This window comes from Pteropus vampyrus, unplaced genomic scaffold (assembly GCF_000151845.1).
Source record: "Pteropus vampyrus isolate Shadow unplaced genomic scaffold, Pvam_2.0 Scaffold113, whole genome shotgun sequence".
NCBI classification, from domain to species: Eukaryota; Metazoa; Chordata; class Mammalia; order Chiroptera; family Pteropodidae; genus Pteropus; species Pteropus vampyrus.
This window is the reverse complement of record NW_011888894.1, coordinates 2,891,547-2,914,760: the sequence shown is the minus strand read 5'-3', so window position 1 is coordinate 2,914,760 and position 23,214 is coordinate 2,891,547. Positions and strand designations below refer to the sequence as shown.

At 42.4% G+C, this 23,214-nt stretch overlaps 1 long non-coding RNA gene across 1 annotated transcript; it reads right to left on the bottom strand.

Moving 5' to 3' along the window:
* Positions 1–6,081: 6,081 nt before the first annotated feature.
* LOC111743410 lies at positions 6,082–18,867 on the bottom strand. The gene is made up of 3 exons (XR_002781687.1): positions 18,386–18,867; positions 15,914–15,992; positions 6,082–7,381 (listed from the first exon to the last, which is right to left on the bottom strand). It is a non-coding gene; the product is annotated as an uncharacterized LOC111743410 (long non-coding RNA).
* Between the last annotated feature and the right edge of the window lie 4,347 nt (positions 18,868–23,214).

Sequence of the window (23,214 nt, the reverse complement as noted above, 5' to 3'; positions counted from 1 at the left end):
TGCCAGTTTTGTCTGGGCAGGAAACAGAACTCAGACCAGCTGCAGAGGAGGGTTCTAAATTCCACTTCAGAGCACTGGAATGACTCCCAAGTGCCAGCCTCTGCCCCAAGAGGGGAGAAAGCAGCCTGCAGCAGAGGGAGGCACAGCAGAGTCCTCCAGCCTTTCATCGAGGAGCTGACACTCCCATCTGCCTGGACAAGTCAACGTGTTCCTAGACCCTTTTCCTTCTTTGGTATTTAGACTGAGCAAGTTGCTAGGAAATTACAGGTTAAAGACCACAGCTACCTCTGGCTAGAGGGTCTCTTTCCCTTGAAGAACTTTCCAACAACTCATGAGTTTGAGGTATCGATTGGACCTTAGAGACAACCGCATCAATACCAGAGAGAGAGAGGGACAGGAGCAGAGGTGGAAGAAGATAGAGGAACCACTGGGGAACCTCGAGCCGTAGCATACTGGCGTTGCGGTGTCCCAGGGTGCCCCATGGCATCATCAGTTACCAACTGGATCCAGGAAAACAGCATTGCCAGTTTTTAAGCTCTATTGGATCATCAGCTATTTTCTTGTCATATTTTTGGCAGAGTTTGGCTAATATCTCTTCAATGTGGTAGAATAAACCTACTAATTCATTCCTTTATGTTAAATGTTTAAAAAGCAGTCTAACCATGTGAAAGAATCTGAGTATCTTCAGTAAGTCAGTGTTAATGCTCAGAAGATGCCAAACCGAGCATAGAACTGTGGCAAACTCACTGCCCATCACCGAGGGTTCTCGTAACACATTTGCTAATAATTTGTGTCTACTCTGCTGTCAAAGGGTAATTGTTACAGTTACCCAGACCCATCCTGGGGTAAGTTAAAATAAGAAATATTGAGGGATCACTGTTTTGGGGGGCAATAAAGCATGTGACAAATAGAAATGAGACCAAAAAAAATGATAGATGAAAGCTTCAGTATTGCCTTTATTATTGTGGGCTGGAGACTGCGGCTGAGTGTGGCAGTAAGTGGACTGGAACTGAAGCCCAGAATTAAATAGATTTAGCAGCCTTGTCGCGGTCATGGGGCCTGTCTGGGGAAAACTTAAAACTACAGAGTTACAGGGAAGCCAATGAAGCTTAAGCTTCATTGATGAAGCTTAATCTTCATCAAACGGGATCCCCGTTTGAAAGGGTCCTAGCATGCTCAGTTGACTCCGGTCTTATTTACTGAACCGGTAAAGGGGAAGAGAAAGTCCTGGGGTAAACACACAGGTGCCCTCAACATGGAAGGACACACAGGAGTGGGGAGAGACGCGCTCCCTCCTTAGCTGAGACCGCCATTCAGGCTGAACCGAACCACAGACCCCGCCCCGCGTTGGCTCCAAAAATGCCCCATGCCTGGGCATCAATCAGAATCCCAGTCCAAACCCAACTCTGGGATGGAGGATTTCACAAAGGTTTTTGAAGTTGGGCTTCTCCCAGTCTCCCACTAAGTCCTCCCCATTTTATCCTCTTCCCTTGACCCTGGCAACTCACAAACGAAACCGAAACAGCAGCAATGCTTGGTGCTCTGTTGTCCAGAGACCTGCCCCTCTCTTATCCCACTACAGGAGGACCAGACAGGAGCCCTCCCTTCCACGCCATGCATCAGAAATCCAAAATTACCTAGAAACCCAGCAAGTAAGAGATATTTTCATTATTCAAGTTTCCAAATCCATACCCTTGAACACAATGCCTCCCTCCGTGTCTTAAAAGAGATGCCCTCACTCGGTGAGCTGGGAACAGGAGAAATTAAAGAAAAAGCCGTGATGCAGAGATTTGGCCTTTCAAGCCAGGCAACCTTCAGGGCAGGTCATCCCAACAACAAAAGGTCCACTTGGAGGAAGGAGCAGGGCTGGGTGAGACCTGCCCTCATGTTGAATATTCCGTGTCTGCATGCTCACCTGCAGGCCTCTGTGACAGTGCATCATACTGCAGCCTTTGACGGATGGGAAAGGCATAAAACTATTCATTGAAGAAAATGCCTGATCTCCCCCAGATAGAAGATGCTTGCTTTACCACCCGCTTCCTTTCAGCTCTAGTCACACACACCCCGGAACACCCCCATATCCTGCCAACATGTTTTTAAATTAAAGGGCCATGTTGATTTTTTAAACTTGGTTTTCTCTTTTCTAAATAAAATAAGAATTTAACTTGTGTTGATATTTAGGTTGTTGAAAAATAACGATGGTAGGAATCAACCTTGGCTATTTATCTGCTGCTTTCTTTTCCTCTGAAATCTCTTTCTAAAGTTTCCAGTGAATTGCATGCAGGGCCTGTCCAGCTCTCACTTTGTGTCATACAATCAGGTCCGTGCATGTTCCTGCTTCAGGCTCCTCCACCTCAGTGAGCACTCTCAGACAGAGAGCCTGGAGTAGAGCTGTGCTTCCAGGCTTGGGGGCAGGCTCGTGCTGAACTTGTGAGTTCTCAGAAGCCCCTTCTCCCCTTCCAGCTCGCCCCCTGAGACACGAGACAGGGCCTGAGTAGGCACAATTCCATAAGAGGGGTCACTGACCTCAGTGGTTTCACTCAGACTTATGGTAGTGACCATGGAGGTCTGGGAGTGTCTCTCCAGTCCTGGCCAGCCTTTGCCCTGGTGAAGGGAGGCAGCAGAGGCCTAGCCATACACAGGTCCTGAGGCACGCCCAGAGCTTCAGTGAGTCCATAACTCTCCTGGGCTCCGATCCAAGAAGCTTTTAGGAGCAGGTGGCAGTTAGCACAGGGTGTGCCAAAAACAGTGAGCCAGGACATGAGAGGGCAAGTCAAAGGCAAGAGTCCAAGAGCAGGAAAACAGAACCCAGAGCAGAGGCAGATTCTGGGGTACCAGGCTATGTCGTGTGTGCTCTGGAACTCTGAACATGCCTCCCGGCCACTGGAGCCTACTACTCAGCACCCAGGGGGCTTCTTTATTGTGGGACTTGGTGAAGATGCAGAACAGTTTAGAATACTTGAACTAATTTCAAGAGTGAAGCAAATACCATTCACTAAACAGTGTGATGCGTATGTATTTCTACGCTGCAAACTGATATATATTCAATGAGTAACAGAGCCATCCTTACAGTTGTCAGTTCCTCTTCACAAGGTTATTGGTTGAAGCTCCAGGCCAAGCTCATGTTTAAGGGGAAAGAAGGTTCTGTTCCTTCCCAACTTCACTCTGAGTACACTTTCTCCTATGTGACACGTGATCCACAGTGGGCCACGTAGGTGAAGTTTCTTCTATCAGAGCAGATACGGCAGTTACAAACACGGTTTTAATCTCTCATGCAGCTGCTTAAAGTTTAGTCTTTAAATTACAGATATTTTTTAAGTGAATTTTTATAAATCTGACAACATAGTGTAACAGTTAAGTGAGAGGGAGGCAAGATTCTAAAGTCAAACAATAAAATTTTGCAAAATTAAAATTGTGGGCATATAAATATATCTATAAGTGGTTTGTGGAGGTTCTTGGGTACCTTTACATACCTTTGCTGAATCTCCATTTTCCTTACCTACAAAAGAGGGGAAAATAGTCCCTACAAAAGAGACATTAAAATTAGGCTCATTTAATTAAATGAGATGATGTGTATGTAGCACTTTGCATGGTGGCAGGTATGTAAATAGCGGACAATAATGATCAGCTATTGTAAGTAAAATCAGTGCTGATCACACCATGAAAATGCAAAAGTTTCAGAAGGAATGACCCCGAAAATGTCATCCTAAATGACTCGGGCAGATTAGCAGGCGCCCTTCACCTGGGCCTTTGACCCCCAATCTTTCCCTCTTCAGGCTTGTACTCTACAGCATCCAAGAAACAAATCTGATCACAGTGCCCCCGGGGCTAAATATGCCACGGTCCCCTTTGCCCCAGGATAAGAGCCAGTCTCCCGGCTTGGCTTGCATGGCCTCTCGCAGTGGGGACTCCACCTCCCTTTCACCCTCAATGCCGTGCACTTTGCGTTTGCCTTTCTGTACCAGAATGCCAACTTCTCGGCCCTGCAGGAGGGCCCGTGTCGCCTCCTCTATGAAGTGCTAGTTCGCAGGCACTCAGTTCTTAGCACTTGCTTAGAGCAATGACCTGCTGGTTAAACCCGTGAGCTGTGGAACCAAACTGCCCAGGTTTAAATTCTGGTTTGTCTCTGTGACCTTGGGCAAGTTTCTTCACCTGTCCTTGCCTCAGTAATTTATCTATAAGATGGGAAGAATAGTATTATTGAATTCATAAGGTCATTAGTGAGAATTAAATGAGCTAATATGGAGAGCATGTTAGTATATAGAATAGTCCTTGGTACATAGTAAACGCTCAATAAATATTAGCTGTACTAATACCAGTTATTATCATCATAATCATTATTTCTGTTCAACAAGAATGGAAGCTCTTTAAGCATCGAAACTGTCTATTTTATTTACTGCCCGGCACCTAAGAAGTGCTAGGTACACAGCTGTTGAACAACATACAGCCCCCTGCCTGTGGTTAACTACTTATACATCTCCCTCAGCAGAGCGTGAGCGCTTTGGTTCTGTCTAACCAATGCAGTATCCCAGAGATCTGCTCTGTGGGCACAGAACAGACCCTCAATAAATGTTTGCTGAACGAATACATGAATGAACCTCTGAGGTTGTGTGTACCTGTTATCTCTTAGTAAAACATAAGCTTCAGGTCTAAGTTTATCAAAACTCCATGCCCTTTGTTCGGTGTTAACTATTGCACCACTTAAATAACAGTTCCTGAAAGATCATGAAAACCAGGCAGTGTGGTTGGGGGCTCTGTGTGGGGCTGTGTCTAGAGCAGGAGAAAGTTATACCAGGAGTTCCTGCCCCTGGGCATATCCCCTCCCCCAGCGTCCCTCGTTGCACCTGCTCCTTCCTGAGTCCCATGCTGTCCTCCTCTGCTTCAGCCAGGGAGAACTGCGCCTCATAAGGGCACAATTCCAAGCCTAGCTGGAGAAAGGCCAGAGGTAACTTTGTCCTAATCCAGGAAGTCTTCTCTCAGCACAGAAGGCTCCTCTCTCTGCTTTTGAGCCAGGTCCTTCACCCTTCCCACTTCACAGGAAACCTTCTCTTTCTTCCAGAAGGGAATTTAAATATTTCCCCACACTCCTTAAGCCTTTCTGCTTCAGTTCCTCTACCTAAAGTGAAATATAAAATCAGGAGGGGAGATTGTACATAATGTGAATAAATGTAGTCTGTAGTCTTCACTTAATTATAACTCAGTATAAAAGACTGCTGCTTTATAAGCCTCTCAGTAACCAAAACCATTTATGATTCCAAGTGCAAACAGATTTATGACCTGAAATACCCATCCTGTTTGCTGTCGTGGGGAAATAGAGGGAGGGTGAGCTACAGCTCAATGTTTGACATGATAGCTTTCATCTCAATCGCCCAGCCACGTCTGCTTACATCTTATAGCTCATTTTATCCTCACGTCAGTGCAGTGAGGCAGGTAATGTTTAGTATCTCCATTTTATGGGCATGGAATGCAGAGACTGAGAGATCAAGAGGGTTGTCCTTAACTAACAATAAGTTTAGAAAACACACGTGATTTCTTTGTGTCATCACTGAGAGCATCACTCTGTGCTGTAGCTCATATATAAATGTTGCGGATCCAGAGACATCCTCTCTACCACGTCCATGTCCATCCACTGGCCCCTGTGCTCTAACCCCACCCACTGCCCACCCCTGCACTTGCACTTGTAAGGCTACAGCTCCCTCAGGGACAGTCTGGCATTCCCAAGCTTTGGCTTGGGAGGCGGGTTGTTAGTTCCTTGGCTTTTTGGTCAGAGACATTCCAGGAGTAATAGCTGCCTTTAAACAGCTTCCAGTAGCCCCTGCTGAGCACTGGGATGGGAGTGAGTCATGTCCTAGCTCTGCCATTAACCTGCTGTGTTACCCTGCACAGGCCACCCAACCTCCCTTCTCTGTAAATGGAGGCAGAGGGGCAGCTTTTAGAATCTGATCATTCTGTGAATGGTCTCCCAATTGCAAATTTTTAAAGTACAACTTCAGTAGTTTATTTCTTCATTATGCTATGTTAAAGAAAAAAAAAAAAAGGAAAAAGAAAATAGAGATTAAAAAAAGAAGAAAATTACCATAAACTCACTACCAGCAAAACCACTATTAATATTTTAGTAAGTATCCCTCATTCTTTTGCTCTCACTCTTGACACACACACACACACACACACACACACACACACACACACAAATCCATTCTTTAGACCAGGGATGTTTTCTTATGTCATTTGAATATTATTTGAAAGCATAATGTCTATATAATAATTGATTACATGGTATTTCTATAATGTATTATTTGGTTATTCTCTAATTGTTAAACATTTAGGTTTTCCTTCTATTATTTTCTTATTATTAATTATTATTATTTTTATCATCATCTGTGCAAATATACTTGATTATTTTCTTGGACTAAAAGTGGAACTTCCAGCTTTATTCAGAAGAAGAACCTATAACAATTAATACCTAGGACAGTTTGCCCCTCACCACCTCCCCTCCTGAAAGTTGTACCCCTTTTCGATCCCGGCAGCCAGGAGGGAAGGAGAGTAAAAGGGACTTAAATCTGCTTCGCGAACCAGCAGCCCAGAACACCAACACCAAGTAGGATCTCTGTTGGCTAGAAGTTCACAACCATCTCAGGCCACAGCAACCATGCCTATTTTCAGGACTAGCCTAGGCACATTCTGAAGTGAGTGTAATTCATCTTGGGTGCCTGCCTCACCCCCTGGCCACCACATAACCATGTGATGTGACTGCTGCGTTGACTCAGCCACCGCACCCCTCCCTCCCAGGTTCAGCAGCAGCTGCTCCAGCTTTCACTCCCTGGAATCCATCTGCCCTTTACTGCTTCTTCTTTTTTTTTAAATTAATTAATTTATTTTTTATGGCGACATTGGTTAACAAAATCCGAAAAGTTTCAGCTGTACATTTTAACAGTAAGGCATAGATATATTTACACTGTGTGTTTACCTCCCATAGTTAGATTTCTTTCTGTCATCACATATTTGACCTCTTTTTACCCCATCTACTACCCGCTTCCCTCTCCCCGCTACTCTATGGTTACCACGAGTCTATTGTCCATGTCCATGAGTCTCTGTTTGTGGCTCTGGACTTTCCATCCACAGCCTCATGAATTGGTTACATGCATCTATGTGAACAAGTTCTGGGCAGCAGGCTGAATCCTGAGTAGAGCTGTCCTGAGTCCAGCCCAGTTGGCGGCAGATCCAAGATGTGGAAGGGTGTCACTAGGCAGAGGGCGATAGTCCAGAGGCAGATGAGCAGTGATCGGCCACCTCAATGCCCAGTTACATGGGCAGCCACCTGCGCTGTCTCTTGCAGGGTTGCTTCTTTAGAATGTTGCTCAAAGAGAAGATCCAGGCCTCACTGAAAGAAAAAAACATCTATTTCTCATGAGAATTGGCTACATAGAGCGAGTTGCCCAGAATGATGGGCAGAGTTTCAGCTATTTGCTTGGCAAACTGTGCTCTTCTCTGGGCCCTAGATCTGTGTATTGGTTATGGGAGGGGGAGACCACAGGAGTTGCCTTGCCCCACCCTGGGCTCACGTGCTAGTTGCACGCATGGCCTGCCCCATGGCTGACCGCCCTCTCTCTTGGCCCCACAGTCCGATGGCTCCATCCTGGCAATCGCCCTGCTGATCCTGTTCCTGCTCCTGGCCCTGGCTCTCCTGTGGTGGTTCTGGCCCCTCTGCTGCACTGTGGTAAGTGTCCCAAGCTGCTCCTCCTCCTCACTTCAAGCCTTGGGCCACTCAAAGCAGAAGGTGACACAAAGTGAACGGGTCCATGAGTAGGATAGGGTGACAGAAAACCATGTAAAGTTTGAGGACAAATCTTGCATTGTTTATATAATTTATACAAAACTGGCAAAAACTAACATTGTCCAATGGACTCACAAGTCATTAAGAGTCCATATGGCTTAGAGAAGTGAGGTGGCCAACGGGAACACATTTTAGGTAGGACAGCTGAGGTGATGCTCTAGTTCCAGTACTTAGGAAGGATCCACGGAATACTGTAAATGATGAGTGTTATTTGACATTTAATAAATATTTACACGTGTGTAGAATGGTACGTGTGTGCACACACACACTCACACTTGTTGAGTTGTCCTAGCTGATACTCTTCCAAGACCACCTGGTCTTGGCAGCTAATCATAATCAGCCCATCCGAGAGACTGTCCTCTTTATTTTTAACAATTAAGAGCGCCACACATCTTTATTTCTTTACTTTTAGCTAGCATTTATAGGACGCAGCTGCTGTATGCCTAGCACTGGTCTAAGCACTTCTGCTACAAGATCAATAAAAGCCAGCCTCCTCCCTTTCCTCATCATCTGGAGCCAACACATAGCTCTGACCAGTGTCTCCATGAACAGCTTAGGGTTTGGAATAAGCTATCATCACCTGCCGTGCCCAAATGATAAGTGCCTCTTTATCAATTTTAATTCCCCGGCCCCTAGACTAGGAAAAGCTCAAACTAAGTAATAACTAAGTGAAGGCAAACACATGAACTCTCATATGTCTAGTTCTAGCAAGTGCCCTGCCTTTATACAGTGTCAGAGCATGCACTATATATAAAGCCCAGGTGAGTTCGAAGTGAGTGCTGCTCTGCTGCTATGGCATCTTCCATTTCCTTATATCTTAGTTCTTCCAGGGAGAGTCTTACAGGGCCAAAGAGACAGTGAGCCTGTCTAGCCAAGAGCTTGTCACATTTAATCTCTGCTATCTCTGAGTACTCCAGCACTCAGCATACAGTGTGAGTGACTCACATTTGCGTGTAGAACTGAGTTGAACAAAGACCATAAACTCATAGAGTGCTAGATTTGAAATGGAGGGGGAAAGGGCTGTGAATGACATTTTAAAGAGGTGGTAAATAAAAGAGATGAGAAACTCAGCCAGAGTGAGGATCCGTGTGGCAGGGACTTCTGGAAAGAAAGAGGCTCTTGCACCAACAGAAGCCTCTGGGTGAGGGGAAAAGACGACTTAGAGTAGACAAGAACATGTGTGTGCAGGGAGGCACCCACGATGGGTGTGCGTCTCGGGCAAATAGTGCAATCCAGACTGGACTGATTTCACCAAGATTTTAAACTGATTCTTACCACAGCAGCCCCAAGAGTTAATGTTGTTTTAAATACTTAAGGCCGTATAGCCATTTTATGTTGAGGATCAGAAAAATCCATGTCAGCCAGAGTGCTTTCTATAGTGACTCAAAAGAAAAAGAAAGTACATTTTTATTTTCAAGTCTGGAACTTGAAAAAATCTTGCAGTGGGCTCTTAAAGAAAGGGGTGGTTGGGGTGGTGGTGATAGTTGTGGCGATGGCAGCAATGAACACCAGGGCTTCTGTTGTAGTAGGCATCGCCCTTGTTCACCTAGTCCCTCTGATTATTTAAAAAAAAAAAAAAATGGTTACATCTGAGTGAAGACAACTAGGAGCAATAGAACAGCCAAGCAGTGCTCCACCGCTTACTAACTGTGTGATGGTGGGCAAGTTACTTAACCTCTCTGTGCCCCAATTTCCTCATATGTGTAATGAGGACAATAAGCACCAACCTCATAGGTAGATGGTAAATATTAAAGAAGTTTATAAGTATACATTGCTTAGAAACAGCACCTTGCACATAGTAAGTGCTGTGTATTATTATTAATAATATTAAAACTATTTACAATAATGGGAATATATTACTGTACTGTAGGGCATTCAATTTATATTAATGGGAAATGTCTCTTTTTCTAGTTTATTGAGATATAATTCACAGATAAGATCGTATAAGTTAAAATGTACAACATAGTGATATATGTATATATTGCAAAATGATTACGATTACCACAATAAGTTTAGCTCCTATCCATCACCTCACATGGTTACAAATTTTTTCCTTGTGATGAAAATTTTTAAGATCTACTGTCTGCAACTGTCAAACAAACCATACAGTATTATTAACTAGTCATCATGTTGTACATTACATCCCCAGAACTTGTTTATTTTATAATTGGAAGTTTGTATCTTTTGACTACTTTTATCCAATTCCGCCACCCCTACTTCTGGCAACCACAAATCTGATCTCTGTTTCTGTTAAGTTTGGTTTTTTTAGATTCCACATGTAAATGAGATCAAATCGTATTTTTCTTTCTCTATCTGACTTATTTCACTTAACATAATATCCTCAGGGATTTTCCATGTTATTGCAAATGGAAGAATATCCTTCATTTTTATGATTGAATAATATTCCACTGTATATATATCTATCACATTTTTTTATCCACTCATCTGTTGATGGGCACTTAGGTTGTTTCCACGTCTTGGCTATTGAAATAATGTTGCAGTGAACATGGGGATGCAGATATTTCTTTAGGATAGTGATTTTGTTTCCTTTGGATAAATAACCAGAAGTGAAATTGATGGAACATATGATATTTCTATTTTTAATGTTATAAGGAACCTCCAAACTGTTTTCCATAGTGTCTGAACCAATTTACATCCCCACCAACAGGGCACAAGGCTTGCCTTTCCTCCACCTCCTCACCAGCATTTGTTATCTCTTGTCTTTTTGCTGACAGTCATACTGCGAGGTGTGAGGTGATATTTCATTATGGTTTTTATTTGCAGGGAAATGTCCCTTAATTAATGTATTTCGGTATTGGAAGCAGCGTCGTCCGAGGCCAGGTTATTTTGCAATATTCAAAAGATTTTTCAATGAATTTATCTGGTTAATTTATTTATCACGTTGCTTTCGAAAGCAGCCAGAATGTCTTAATGTGGTCTGCTTTTTTAAGTCCTGAAGGATTTCTTTACAAGGCAAGGTCTTGGAGATTAATTTTCCTGTTTATGATATCTATAAAAACTGCCCTCACCCTAATTTCTGAAAACTGGCCAGAGTTCTGATGCTCGGTGTGCCCCCAAACCAAGTTTATCACTCGTTTCCTTGATGAGTGGTGATGCTCTAAGGGAGACAGAATAAAGCCATGTATTTTGTAGAGGGAGTATGCAGGAAAGAGGCTAAACAGTGCCTTCCTCCACCAGGATCCTGGTTCAGAGGGTCCAGGAAGTTTCTTTCTCCCAAGTCACCACAGTTCTGGGACTAGCAGAGAGTGTCCTTGTAAATGATGGACCTGAAACCTTCCTCTGTCACTCTCCCCACTCTGCCCCAAGTGTGAGAAATGTCCTATGACCTGGTACCAAAGCTGCATCTCGATGATGGGAACTAATCAGAAGGCAGAAAGGGCCTGCAAAATGTGAGGTACATGAGATGTATCTCTGCTGTGCCCCTTCCTTCCCCTTCTGCAAAGTTTTCTCCAGGAGCAATATTCAAAATATTTAGCAACCCAGTTGCAAGACCCCCCACCTCAATTGTGCCAAACATTAACCTTTTAATTGCTAGATATGGGATGGGGAAGGTCATAAAGTCCTGGAGGGTGGCCAGGGTAGAAGGGGAAGTACTCAGGTCTCTACTTACTAAGCATAAAGAACATTTTTAAATGTAATGACCAGCATGACAAGACTAGGCATAGTCGGCACTATTAGGCCTGCCCTCTGCCTCAGCATCCTCTTGCTTCCTGCTGGCCCTGTCTGGAAAAAGAAATCTGAAGGATGAGAGTGACCGGTGCTACCTATTGCATTTTGCCTTCCCTAAAGGACCCCACTCCCACCTGGGCTCTTATCTTCCTGATTGATGAAATCTGGGTTAATTTATTGCCCTCGTGGCAGGGTATAATCTATTATTAATGACTTGTGGAGAGAGAGAAAGAGAGAATTGGCCAGACCCTTGTTCAAATCCTCTTAGTGCTTCTCACCTTGGTCTTCAGTGTCATTAGGTAAAGCTTTGGTTCCTAAGATTCCTACATTTATTCATTGACACAAAGCACTCACATTGAAAGAGAGAGAGGCATTGGACTATGCACTCTGGGTTTATTTACATTTTCAAAAAGGGAATTCGAGGAGTCAATCTTTTACCCTAAACAAACAAACAAATAAAGCCCTGCCTCAGTTCCACAAGGGGCATTGCCAGAACCCTCTAAGTCATGCTTTGGCCACTTCATCTACTCATAAGTTTGGTTCAGTATTCCTGAAATCCCTAAATAGAACTTTAAAAAGAAGAGGCCTAGGAAATCTGAATGAGAAGATCACGAAAAAAGAGCTGAAATATATTAGAAGAGTAAATGTATGAATGGCTGGAATGTATAGAGAAAAAACAACAACAGTGAATCAGTGATATTAGAGCACTAAACTGTTCTAGAAAATGCAGAGCCTACCATCATCCCAGCCAAGAAGCAGTGCCCTGACGTGAGCCTGCAGCCCAGCTAGGGTGGCGGCTTCATGTACACAAAGGCCAATGGAGACCGGCTCCTCCAAATGAAGAATCTCGGGGATAGAATAAATGCCTGCCTGTTCTCTTAATAGATCGAACCCTCTTCTGAACACCCTCAGTTCCCTAATTCCCACCTCACTTACGTTGCCCATCCCTACACCTAGATCGAGCAATTTAATTGTATATAGTCTCCTCTCCTGCTCCCAAGGTGCTGGTCACTTCAGAAGAGAACAGCACCAGCATGCACGTTTATGAGTACCGCGGCATGCTTAGCAAATGTTACCAGTCTCTCTCCCAAACTCTTACCATTCCCCTGCAGATCCCTGTTCTACCTCTGACCCTTTCACTCTCAATAGACAACCTGCCCTACTATCTCAGTGAAAAAGTAGAAGCTGTCCTGTTTGAAATGCTTCCACTCCAAGCGACACATATACTTATGACCTCCTCCAACATTCCTTCTCCTGAGAAGCAGCCTTGCCCCTTCTCTCTCCCTTTCCGCTGTGTTCTTTATTTTGTTCGCTCTCACGTCATCTTTGCCTGTGGTATCTTCATCCTTTCCACTGTCTTTCTCTCCTCTGCCTACTCAAGTATACCAGCCTCCTTCAACCTTTTAAAATGTCTCATACCTTATTTCTCCTTTGAGCTACTCTCTTATCCTTCCCTTCCTCTTATATGCAAACTTCTTCGCAGAGCAGACTCTCCACAGTTCCTCCCATTCATTTCAGCCACTACCCCCAACCTCCATCAGCACGATTTCTCGAGTCCATCTCTTGCAAGCCTAAATTCCCTGGCCAGCAGTCTCTCTTCGTTTTTCATTCTATATTAGCTCTTTCATCTGTAGGCACTGTTGACCTCTCTCTCCTGTAAACTTCCTCCTCTACTAGCTTGTGCAGACTCTTGTCTTACTTCTCTGTTCAGGTTTTCTTTGTCTCCTTCACGAGCTCTTCTCCCTCTATCTCTCATTCTCCAGGTTTGCCTTGAGACTTCTCTGCATGTTGAGCCCAGGCAATATTGCAAAATCCCATTACTTCAACTATAATGGATATACTGATGGCTACTTATATGTCCACCCCTCACTGGTCTTACCTACAGAGGACCAGGCCCATAGTATACAGACCCAGTGGACATCGCAAATGTAGGCATCTCACCCTTAATATGTCCCAGTCTAAATTCATCACATTATCCCCAAAACTGCTCTTCATCAATGGGTATGTCACCATTCTCTGAGCTGCCCACACCAGAGAACACAGAGCAGTTGTCGATACCTCCTTCTGTCCTTCCTTGTCTTATCTCACTTCAGAGTTGTCTGCAGTGTAGCCTCTTCTGTCACACTCTGTCTTATCTGTCACTTTCATTTGTACCCTCTGCCCCAGCACAAGCCCAATACCTGGCACTCAATAGTTACTTAATAAATTGTTGTGGAATTAATGAATGAATGAATGTCATTGCCTTAGTCTAGGAGTCTGCATTTCTAACTGCTCTTTTAGTCTTTCTTATCTTCGCTAGAGAAAATTTTAATTTTAAAAAAAGTAATCAGGTCACAATCCTACGCATTTCCCTGCCTAGAATCCTCTACTATTCAGTGTCTCCAAAATGGACTTTAAAATCCTTGACATGACACACGTACACCTATGCCAACCTGGCCACCACCTACTTCTGCAGCCTTTTCCCTTCTCATCCCTATGCATAGACTCTCTTGGCACCTTGTGCCTGCTTCCTTCATCACACTGACCATGCTGTTATAATTGCTTGTTTGTCAGTCTTCTCCTGTAGGCACAAGCTGTTGGAAGCCAGGGCTGTAGTTCCCCAGAGCATAACTGTGCCTGGCTCAAAACTGTTACTCAATAAATCTCAAAGTTTGTTGCGCAGCTAAATGGATGGTGCGCCATCTCCAGGCACACTCTCTTCTTTGAGGATCCTTGAACATACCACGTACGTATTTACCTCCATTTCTTTGCTCACATTGTATCCTGAAATAGTTGCTGAAATAGTTTCATCTTCTTTGTCTATTCTGTCAACAATTCTTCTTTCTTCAAAGTCTGGCTCACTGATCTCTCCATCTCCATAGCTTCCCACACACTTTTCCCCACGTGGGGAGAATTTGCTGCAACATCACTTGGTTTCCATAGTACTTTTTTCACACATCTATTAGAGAATTTTCTCACGATGACAAGTATTTATTCATTCATAAGTATATTTCTCTCACTATACTATGAACTCCTCCAGGGGAAGGAGAAACCAGTCTCAGAAACTAATCCCAAATAGGAGTATAGGGCCTAGCACCCAGTTTGTATGTTTCCAAGTTGAACTAAAAAGCTAAATCATCTTGGGGGATGGGGAATGGATACAGAAAGAACCCACAAACCAACAAACTATATTACTTGGTAGTTTCATGGGTGTTTGTATTATTATGTTTTATAACTTACAAATATTACATAACAAAATACATTTATATCTACATTTATAGTTTCTTAAATAAAATTGTAGAAGTATGCCCATTTTATTGGGAAGTTAATGGTATACAGGAACCCTGAGTAAAAAGATTTTGCTATATTTCGCATGAAAAGTTCCAGAAATTGGTTGCATAACAATGTGAACATAGTACTTAAAAATGATTAAGATGTTAAATTTTATGTTATGTATTTTTTACCACAACTAAAAAGAAAAAAATTGTGCTATAAAGTTGCAATTCTCTGTAATCCAACTAATTAAACCACACTATTCAGGTCAAATCAAATCATCATATTTTTGTTCAAATAATGGCAAATATTTTTATTCAGTTCGTGTGCATGTATTCGGAATTTCTCTATATATAAACAGAAGTCTGTTCTCTGTTGTTTTGTTTGTAATGGCCTTGTAGGTCTCTTATGCACAGTTAGTGCTTAAAGAACTTATGTAAAAGATCATGTTTAACTTACATTATTGAATTTCAAGGACAGTTCAACAAATAAGCCCCTTGGACATCTCCAAAGACAAATTGCAAAGGACCACAATTAATCTAGAACTTAATATGCCTTAAATTGAAATAAAATAAAGTCTGCAAATAATGTTCTCCACACCTTTAAGCGTAATATTTACTTTGCAGGGCCAGACAACAAAGCCTAACATCACCGAAGGGACTTATTGACAGTTTATTTAAAAGAAACCTGACTAGTACAAGCAGCTCCTTAGCTAGGCTAGACCCATTGTGCTTTCTGGAGCCCTTTCCGGCCTCCGCCCATTCCCATCTGGACACTTTTCACTCTGCGGCCTACGACATTATTTTTCACTAACACATAGCGCTCTGCCATGGCCTGCCCTCACCTCTGGAACTCTGCAGCTCTCGCCCCACACGGCCAGTCTGTTTCACCTTCACCTTGCCCTCCTGGCTTCCCTCATCCCTGTTGCACTGGCCTTGCAGCTTCCTGATGGTCCACCCACCACATCCTCAGTCCGCTGGGCGAACTGGAAAGGAGTGAGCTGTCATTAAAGGCAACTAGATTCCCATAGAGACCTTATATCAGATAAAGATAAATCTATTCATCTTAATTTCCTCACATAAAAAATTAGAAAATTGGAATCATATTGCCTCTAAGGGTGCTCCCTTATAGTCTTACCTTCTATAAGTGAGTCTGCTCCTCCACTTCAAGATTCCCTGGCCTCTGGTTCTCAAACCTGGTTACACATCAGAGACATCTGAGGATTATATGATACAAGTAATCAGGAACACCATTTACAAATTCTGTCCACAAAATAGTAGTACCTACAAGATGTGAATAGGTACTTCAGAACAAGGAGTATTTAAATAATAAGTTCAAAAGACACCATTCAACTAAATTTTTACTGCAAGACTTCTCAGAGCCTTTAGTAAATTAATTTGCATCGTGAATCCCTAAACTTATTTTGACCCTGGAACCCTTCTTTACCTCTTTACCATCATCCACTGACATACTGACACCTGGAAGGACACTAGTATTCTGCCAAAGACTGTTTAGAAAACATAATCCTAGACAATGCTAAAGTAGCTGATTCTCGGGTTCTGATATGCAGCCTCTTTCATGCCCTCCTCGAAGGCTGTGTCAGTGCCAACAAACTTGCACATACTGTGAACATTATCAACACATCCTGTTTCTTGTGTGCCCTGCTTGAATCCCACAGGAACTGCCAGTGGCTGACATCACCTTGCCCTTAACCCGGGCAGACCAGATGCTCTTCCTCCAAGCCTCAGGGAATCCGAATTTATGGATTTTTTTAAATCGTCTCACATACGATTTTACAGTGACTCTGACATATCATCTAATAGAGAATATGCATAGCTATTCTTTGAAATTACCGTGTAAATCACTTAGGTCTTATCGACTAATATTAAAATTCCTGCCAGTACTCTCACTTTAGTTATTGGTGAATTTAGCCTTTTAAATAGTCCCAGTCTTAAGAAATGAGATGAGAGGTCAAAAATTACTTGAAATTTAAGTTCTAAATGGCAAAAAAATTTTTAAAGGTGAGCTCATTTCTTTGAAACTTTCTTGTTCAACAACTTGGCACTAGCCTTTGATAAACTTTACAGTGTAAAATTATTAGATTCAGGCAGTTCTTGGCCAGCCTTAATGCACTGTAATCAGCTGTGAGGTTTCTATTATAATTATGCTGTTTGCATAGTGGTATGATTCATTTATCTGCCATCACCTAGCATCTCATATTTCCTGGACATTTTCCACATCAAGTTACCTATTTTTTTGTGGTTTCTTGATTTTAATTTGAAGGATATTTATTATAAGGCTTGGGAATCAGAATGAAAGTCTAAAATATAACAGTGTGAGAACAAGCATCCCCTTCTATCCGTGATATTAAAACCCTTGTTACATGGCTTTTCAGATCTCAATTGGCATTTCTTCTGTACACAGTTCTGTTCTGATGGCTCCTCTTTACATAGAACCTAAGAGATCAGGGAGGCAGCAGAGGAGTTGGTGTCGAGAGATCAGCCTAGAAGTCTTAGGATGTGCAATGTTTTAAGTCAAAGGCTCCAGATATTTAGGCATCTAAATACATTCATTTGAGCTAACCCCTCTGAGCATGCAAGAGGTAAACATTTGTGAAAAATCAGTTACTCTTGACTGGTGATACAGTGGAATACATAACAAAACAAAATTTTTTTAAAACCCTCGAAAAAATATAAGAAAAGTTGTTTTAAATGCCTAGCCAAGTTCACAAGAAAATAGGAGATATTTCTAGGGCCAAAATAAAGAAGGACCTGGAAATATGATGGTTAGCTGACTCTAAAACAATGGCAGTCCTAGGAGAGATTTTCTGATCTTAATAACCTAGACATTTTGTTTAATAGCCTTACATAGGCCCACAAAAGTTTGGGAATTGGAATTGAGCCTCCTGCCTAATGCTCGGACCTTGAGTGAAAGGATGAGTGGGGGAGCGGGGAGCGGGCAGGGAGGTGTCTGTATATGTGTCTGTATCCCTAAGAATTCAGACCCATAACCTCTCTGGTTTAGAGTTCAATATATAGTACTTGGGGTTCTGTATATTACAAGCTGAGAAGTGGTCACAGTTTGGAAGTGTTTAGGAATCTACAGAAAGAAACTTGAATCCTCTCTGCCAGGTTGGTGCCTCAACCCAATCTCCATAGGATTCCCACAAAAAAATGCAAACTACATATGAGCTCATGAGCTCACAATCTAAAATTACCAAAAACTCCAAAAATATTATTACTCAGATTCCTTGGGATTTTACTATACATGGAAAGCACAAAAGACCAGAGAGCAGATAAGAAGTTAGAGCCTGTCAACGGTCTCTCCTTTGCTCTCTCCAAAGTTAACAACAGTTGTTAAGTAGCATACATCGAAAGTTCTCTAAATATCATCGTTTCTCATATCACATGAAGGCTGTTCTTAAAAATATTACTGCATATGGAATTTCAGCCCTGTGAAAACAAGACTAATGGGAGAAAGAGGTGCAGAGCAGAATATTCAAAACTTTGCAATCTTATAAAACAATAAATTTTTAAAAATTAAGAATAAACTCAAAAATTTCATCATTTTTAGCATCTTAAATTCTTAATTACAATAATTCTACTTTACCTTGATTTTATAAAATAAAGACATGAAGTTTCCTGGTGGATATCAATATGGTGCAGCACTGTGGCTTTGCATTACAGAGACAGGATGGAAGGAAGGAAGAACATTCTTAGATTGAAGTGTCACGACAACAGAGGTAGATGGCTGTGACTCACTGTCTTGTTATTCCTCAGCACCAGCTTAAAATAGAAATTTAACTTTTGTTGTTTTGCCAAATTCCTTTTTTCATAACAAAAAAAAAAAAGCTACTTGTGTGGTTCCAAATAAGGCCGAATGCCATGAAAGTGCTGTTTTGCTGCTGTCAGCATTATCGCCTTTTCTTTGACTCATGGCATGTGCTTCTGATCCCCTTTAAAGCAAATGATGCCTCCTGCAAGTTCCATTCTCTTTTCTTTTGTCTCTTCATCGCGGTCTCTGATGAAGTTCAGCGTGGGTCCCTTTCCTCACCATGCCCCATTTATCTCACCTCTCTCCACAGGCTTTACCATGAGCTTTTTAAGGCTTTTCTCCTTCATTCAGTCCCTGCATACTTATAACCAGGGCACACGTTCATGTTGAGGATGCTGTGTTAAATGTTTTCATGAAGAAAAGTATATAGCTCAGGGAACGATATATATTTGCATTGCACGAGGGTAAAAAGAATTGAGAAAGCAGATGCGGTGTGTGAGGTTTTGTGTATTCCTCCCAGGCTACTACTGGCAGCTGGGCAGCATCTTCACATTCACCTGATATTACTCAGTGACACCAAATAGAATCAGCTCATACTTTAAAACGGTAAATGTCAGATTATGTGAATTTTACCACAACCAAAAAACTGAAATATATATTACCTTCTACTGTACCTCATGAAAAAAATCAGATTTTGAGCTAATGTGATTTCATAGCTTAGCGATTTTATTATCCAGTTTACCTACTTTCATATAAACAAATTCATATATTACATACCTGTGTTATAACAAAAGAGGCTGTACATGTCATCCATGTTTTCAAGAAGCCTTCATAGAAATTTAGTTTGAAACACAAAGCTGGAAAGTGGATTTTTGAACCACAAGGCAAATGAATTTACTTAGAGTATGGGGGTAGGAGATAGAATGGCGTATCAATTAAGTACTGTAATTAACCTTGAGTCTAACTCATGACTCTAATGAGATCCCCATGATGCGTCCAAGTGTCAGAATGCCCTCTAAGCAATTGGGGCTGTTAGCATATTAATTACTAAAGAAACATTTACATAGTGAGTAGAGAGACCATACATTTCATATCACTGAAGTGCTTTTTGAGAAGCAAGGAAGTTTAGAATAATCAGAAGTGCTTTCTTTACCTTTTCCTTTGCAAGAATGCACACATATTCATTCAAATAGTGCTGAATAACAAGCACTGACTATGTGTCAGGAGATAAAAGCTGCCTATATCTTAGAGTCCAGTGCGGAAGAAAGACAAGCAAATACATTTCAGTGAGTTAACTGCCAAAGGTGCAGACAGTGAAAGATAAAATCTGTGTCCCTAACTCCCAGGCCACCATCCTCCTGGGATTGTTTCAGGGCTGGATCTGGGAGTCCAGGCCATGCCAGCTCTGCCCACGGATGAGCACCGACACTCACCATGGGAAGCAAGAGAGTGTCTGCAAGCAGAGCTAGAGTTTCCTCCAGAGATAGTTCTATGTTTCCTCCCAGATGGGGCACATGAGCAATGGAGACCCCATAGTTTCTGACAATAGAGCAGGGACACCATAATTTTTAGACTGAAACATTTTTAAAGCTGGTGTTTCTAATCAGCCATAAGCAACTCTCAACAGAACACTCATAGGAACATCTGACTTGAGGCAAAACACCCCAACATATGCAACTGAGGTACAGAAAGAAGCTAATTCATCGTTCTCGAAGTGTGGCCCATGGACCAGCGGCATAAGCATCATTTGGGAACTTGTTAGAAATGTGAAGACCCTGCTTCAGACCTACTAATGAAAAACTCAGAGATGCAGCCCATAAATCTGGTTTTAAAAGCCCTCCAGGCAATTTTGATAGTCGATAAAGTTTAAAACTACTGAACTCATTGAAATTAGAGGAGAAGTGCCTAATGTTAATAGAGTCATTATCTTAAGCAGTTTTCTTGGCCTTTGGGCAACAGAATTGGCTCTGTGTCAAGGAAGTATCTCCTTTGCCACAAGAGAACCACGCCTTCGATATTGAGTAGGAGATGCTTCTCATCCCGCTCAGGCAAAAAGAACAGTGAGACACTGAATACAATTTAAGAAGAAAAGGGGCCCAAAAAGAAGTCCTACTTTTCATGCTATAAGATAAGCATCTATCCAAAATGAGCTCCTGTACGGCTTAGCCTATAGTCAACTACTGTCACAGAGGAAGAGATAGGAAGGATAAGGAGGAGAAATGTGAAGTCGTGGGGATAGAGAGAGCAGGGGACCCCGGAGGAATAGCCAGGCCTGGCATCCTCCTGTTCCTCGTGCAGCATGTCGCCCTGACTCATGATTTCAAATGGAACATTTGGTGAGCCCCGTGGCTAGCATCGAGGAGGAGGAAGAGATACCTGTGCTAAAAATTGGGTAGATTACAATTTGCATTCCATTGCACAAGACTATAGCAGCAGAGTTAGCAGGAACAAACCGAGTGACAAGGATCAAAACATACAAATTAGAAATAGGACTTGGATACTTCCGGAGAAGAAGAAACAAGCAAAATAAACTCTCCAGGCGCTTTATTTCATCTTAAAATTTTATAAAATAAATTTTAAGAAAGAGTTTCACAGAGACTTAAACAGTTGAACTTGACTTGTAAAACCAGAGCAAAGTTCCCAAGTGTCAAACAGGACCTGGGCATGTGTGATCTTTCTACTGTATTCATTGCCTTGCTAACTATATCTCCACACCTTCCATTGTTACCATTTCCAACCATTTATAGCATTTGTATAAGAGGTGTACATAAAAACGAGTTTGTTTTGACTCAGTGAGAAATTACCGGTAAGATTTCAATTTGATAAGATTCTACCTGGTCTTTTCCATCTTTTTCCTTTGTCAAACCTGGCCCCATCTCATGTCTACCTAAACAAAGATGGATAAAATCAGAGCTAAAAATCACTGATAAGTAGGCTGAGGAGGCATATCTCCCAATTCACAGAGGAGACAATTTCAAGAAATTCTCAGGTAGCAAAGAACCACTAATAGAATTCAGAAGTTCCATATTCTACCTCATTTTTCCTATCCCCTTTTACCTCACTAGTCCAACCATAATGCAAAAGGAACTATAGGACAGCTATCTCAAGGAGGCAAATGGTCACTTTCTGCTCATCCAAAACATCCAACCTAAAAATGGTATTAAGTGGAGAAGTGATGTTGGTCTCTGAAAGAGAATATGAAAAATGTCTCCAGATTTGTCCTCAGTACTGCCATTCGGTTCTACCATGTTGTGCTTATAAGCATGTTTGTTGAGGAATTTTCCTTTTAAACGTTTTATTAAAGATCTCTTAAACTTTATTCATCTTTTATTTGTTCTAATGAGGAAGGATCTGACAAGCCCACCCACAACCAAAAGGAAGCTCCTGGCACCTTCTAAGAAAGGAATGGGACAAATCAAGCCTAAGCTCAGTAGTGTTCAATGGATTCGAGCTTTCATTCTTGTTGGAAATAAAAACTTTCTAGTCTTACTAGCTGGAAGTAAAGAATTATGCAATTAATCTTTTAATTGCAATTAAAAGTGCTAGAAAAAATACTGGGTTACCTGAGACCCCGTAAACGGGATCTTGCCTTCTCTGAGGTAACGGGAGACTTCCCAGGGAAGGAGTATTTATTTACAATGAATAGGTGTTAACCAAGGCATGTGCAGGTGTCAGACAAGCATTTAAGCAGAGGACATTACAAGCGAGAAACGGCAGGGTATATGGAAGGAAAAAGAAGGTGACCCAGAGGCGGAAGTGCAGAAAGTGAAGGAGAGAGTGGAGAAGAGTGAGATGGAGAGGTGATGGGGCCACATCGCGCAGGCCTGTGGGGGATAGAGTCAGCTGGCATTTGACCTCGTGAGCCATGGACCACTCTGCACAGAAGCTGCAGTGGTGTTACAGGCTCAAAAGCAAAGCAGGCTGCTGCCCACCTGCTCTTCCGGGCAACGTGGGCGCTAGCCCTTCAGAATTGGGAGTAAGGTGGAGAGGGCTGACGTGTCCCTGTGCTTAGATCACTTCTTTGGGTAGCCTGTATGCTGTTCTTGGCAGGAGGGTTTGGCTCACTCGCAGACAGCCCATCCAGCTTCAAGGCTTGAAATAATTATCTCAGGATTTCCACTTAGCCCATCTAGATCGCACTTTGAAATGCTTTCCTGTCATCCTACGGTTTAGCTGCTCCTTGCTTCCAGGTGAAGGCTGGTGAGGGGGGCGCTTGGAGCAAGAAGAATACTTCTTCCTCATTCCTGCTGAGTATAACCAGACATTCAACCAACGAGAGTAGATTGGAGGTGCCTAAATCCTGATTAAATGGTGGCATTTTCCCAGAAGCTCAGGTATCCAATTTGCAGTGTGTCAGCATAGAATGTGGATTACAAATTAGTCTACTTTTGATTTATACTCACTAAGTCGTGTATTTTGGCATTGTCTTTTGGGTTTCCTTTGAGGCATTGTTGGCTATAAAATTCACTAAATATTCAGTCAGTCACATTAAACGGTAACCCACAAATGGGTTCGTCTGAGTATTGGGTCTCTGGTGCTATACTTTCTGTCTGGCTGATGTCATGTGCCTACACATTTGTGATGATACACACTGATGCCCACTCCCTCAAAACCTCTGGCTACTCTCAGGTCCCCTGGCCCCTGTCTGAACTCATTTTATGAAG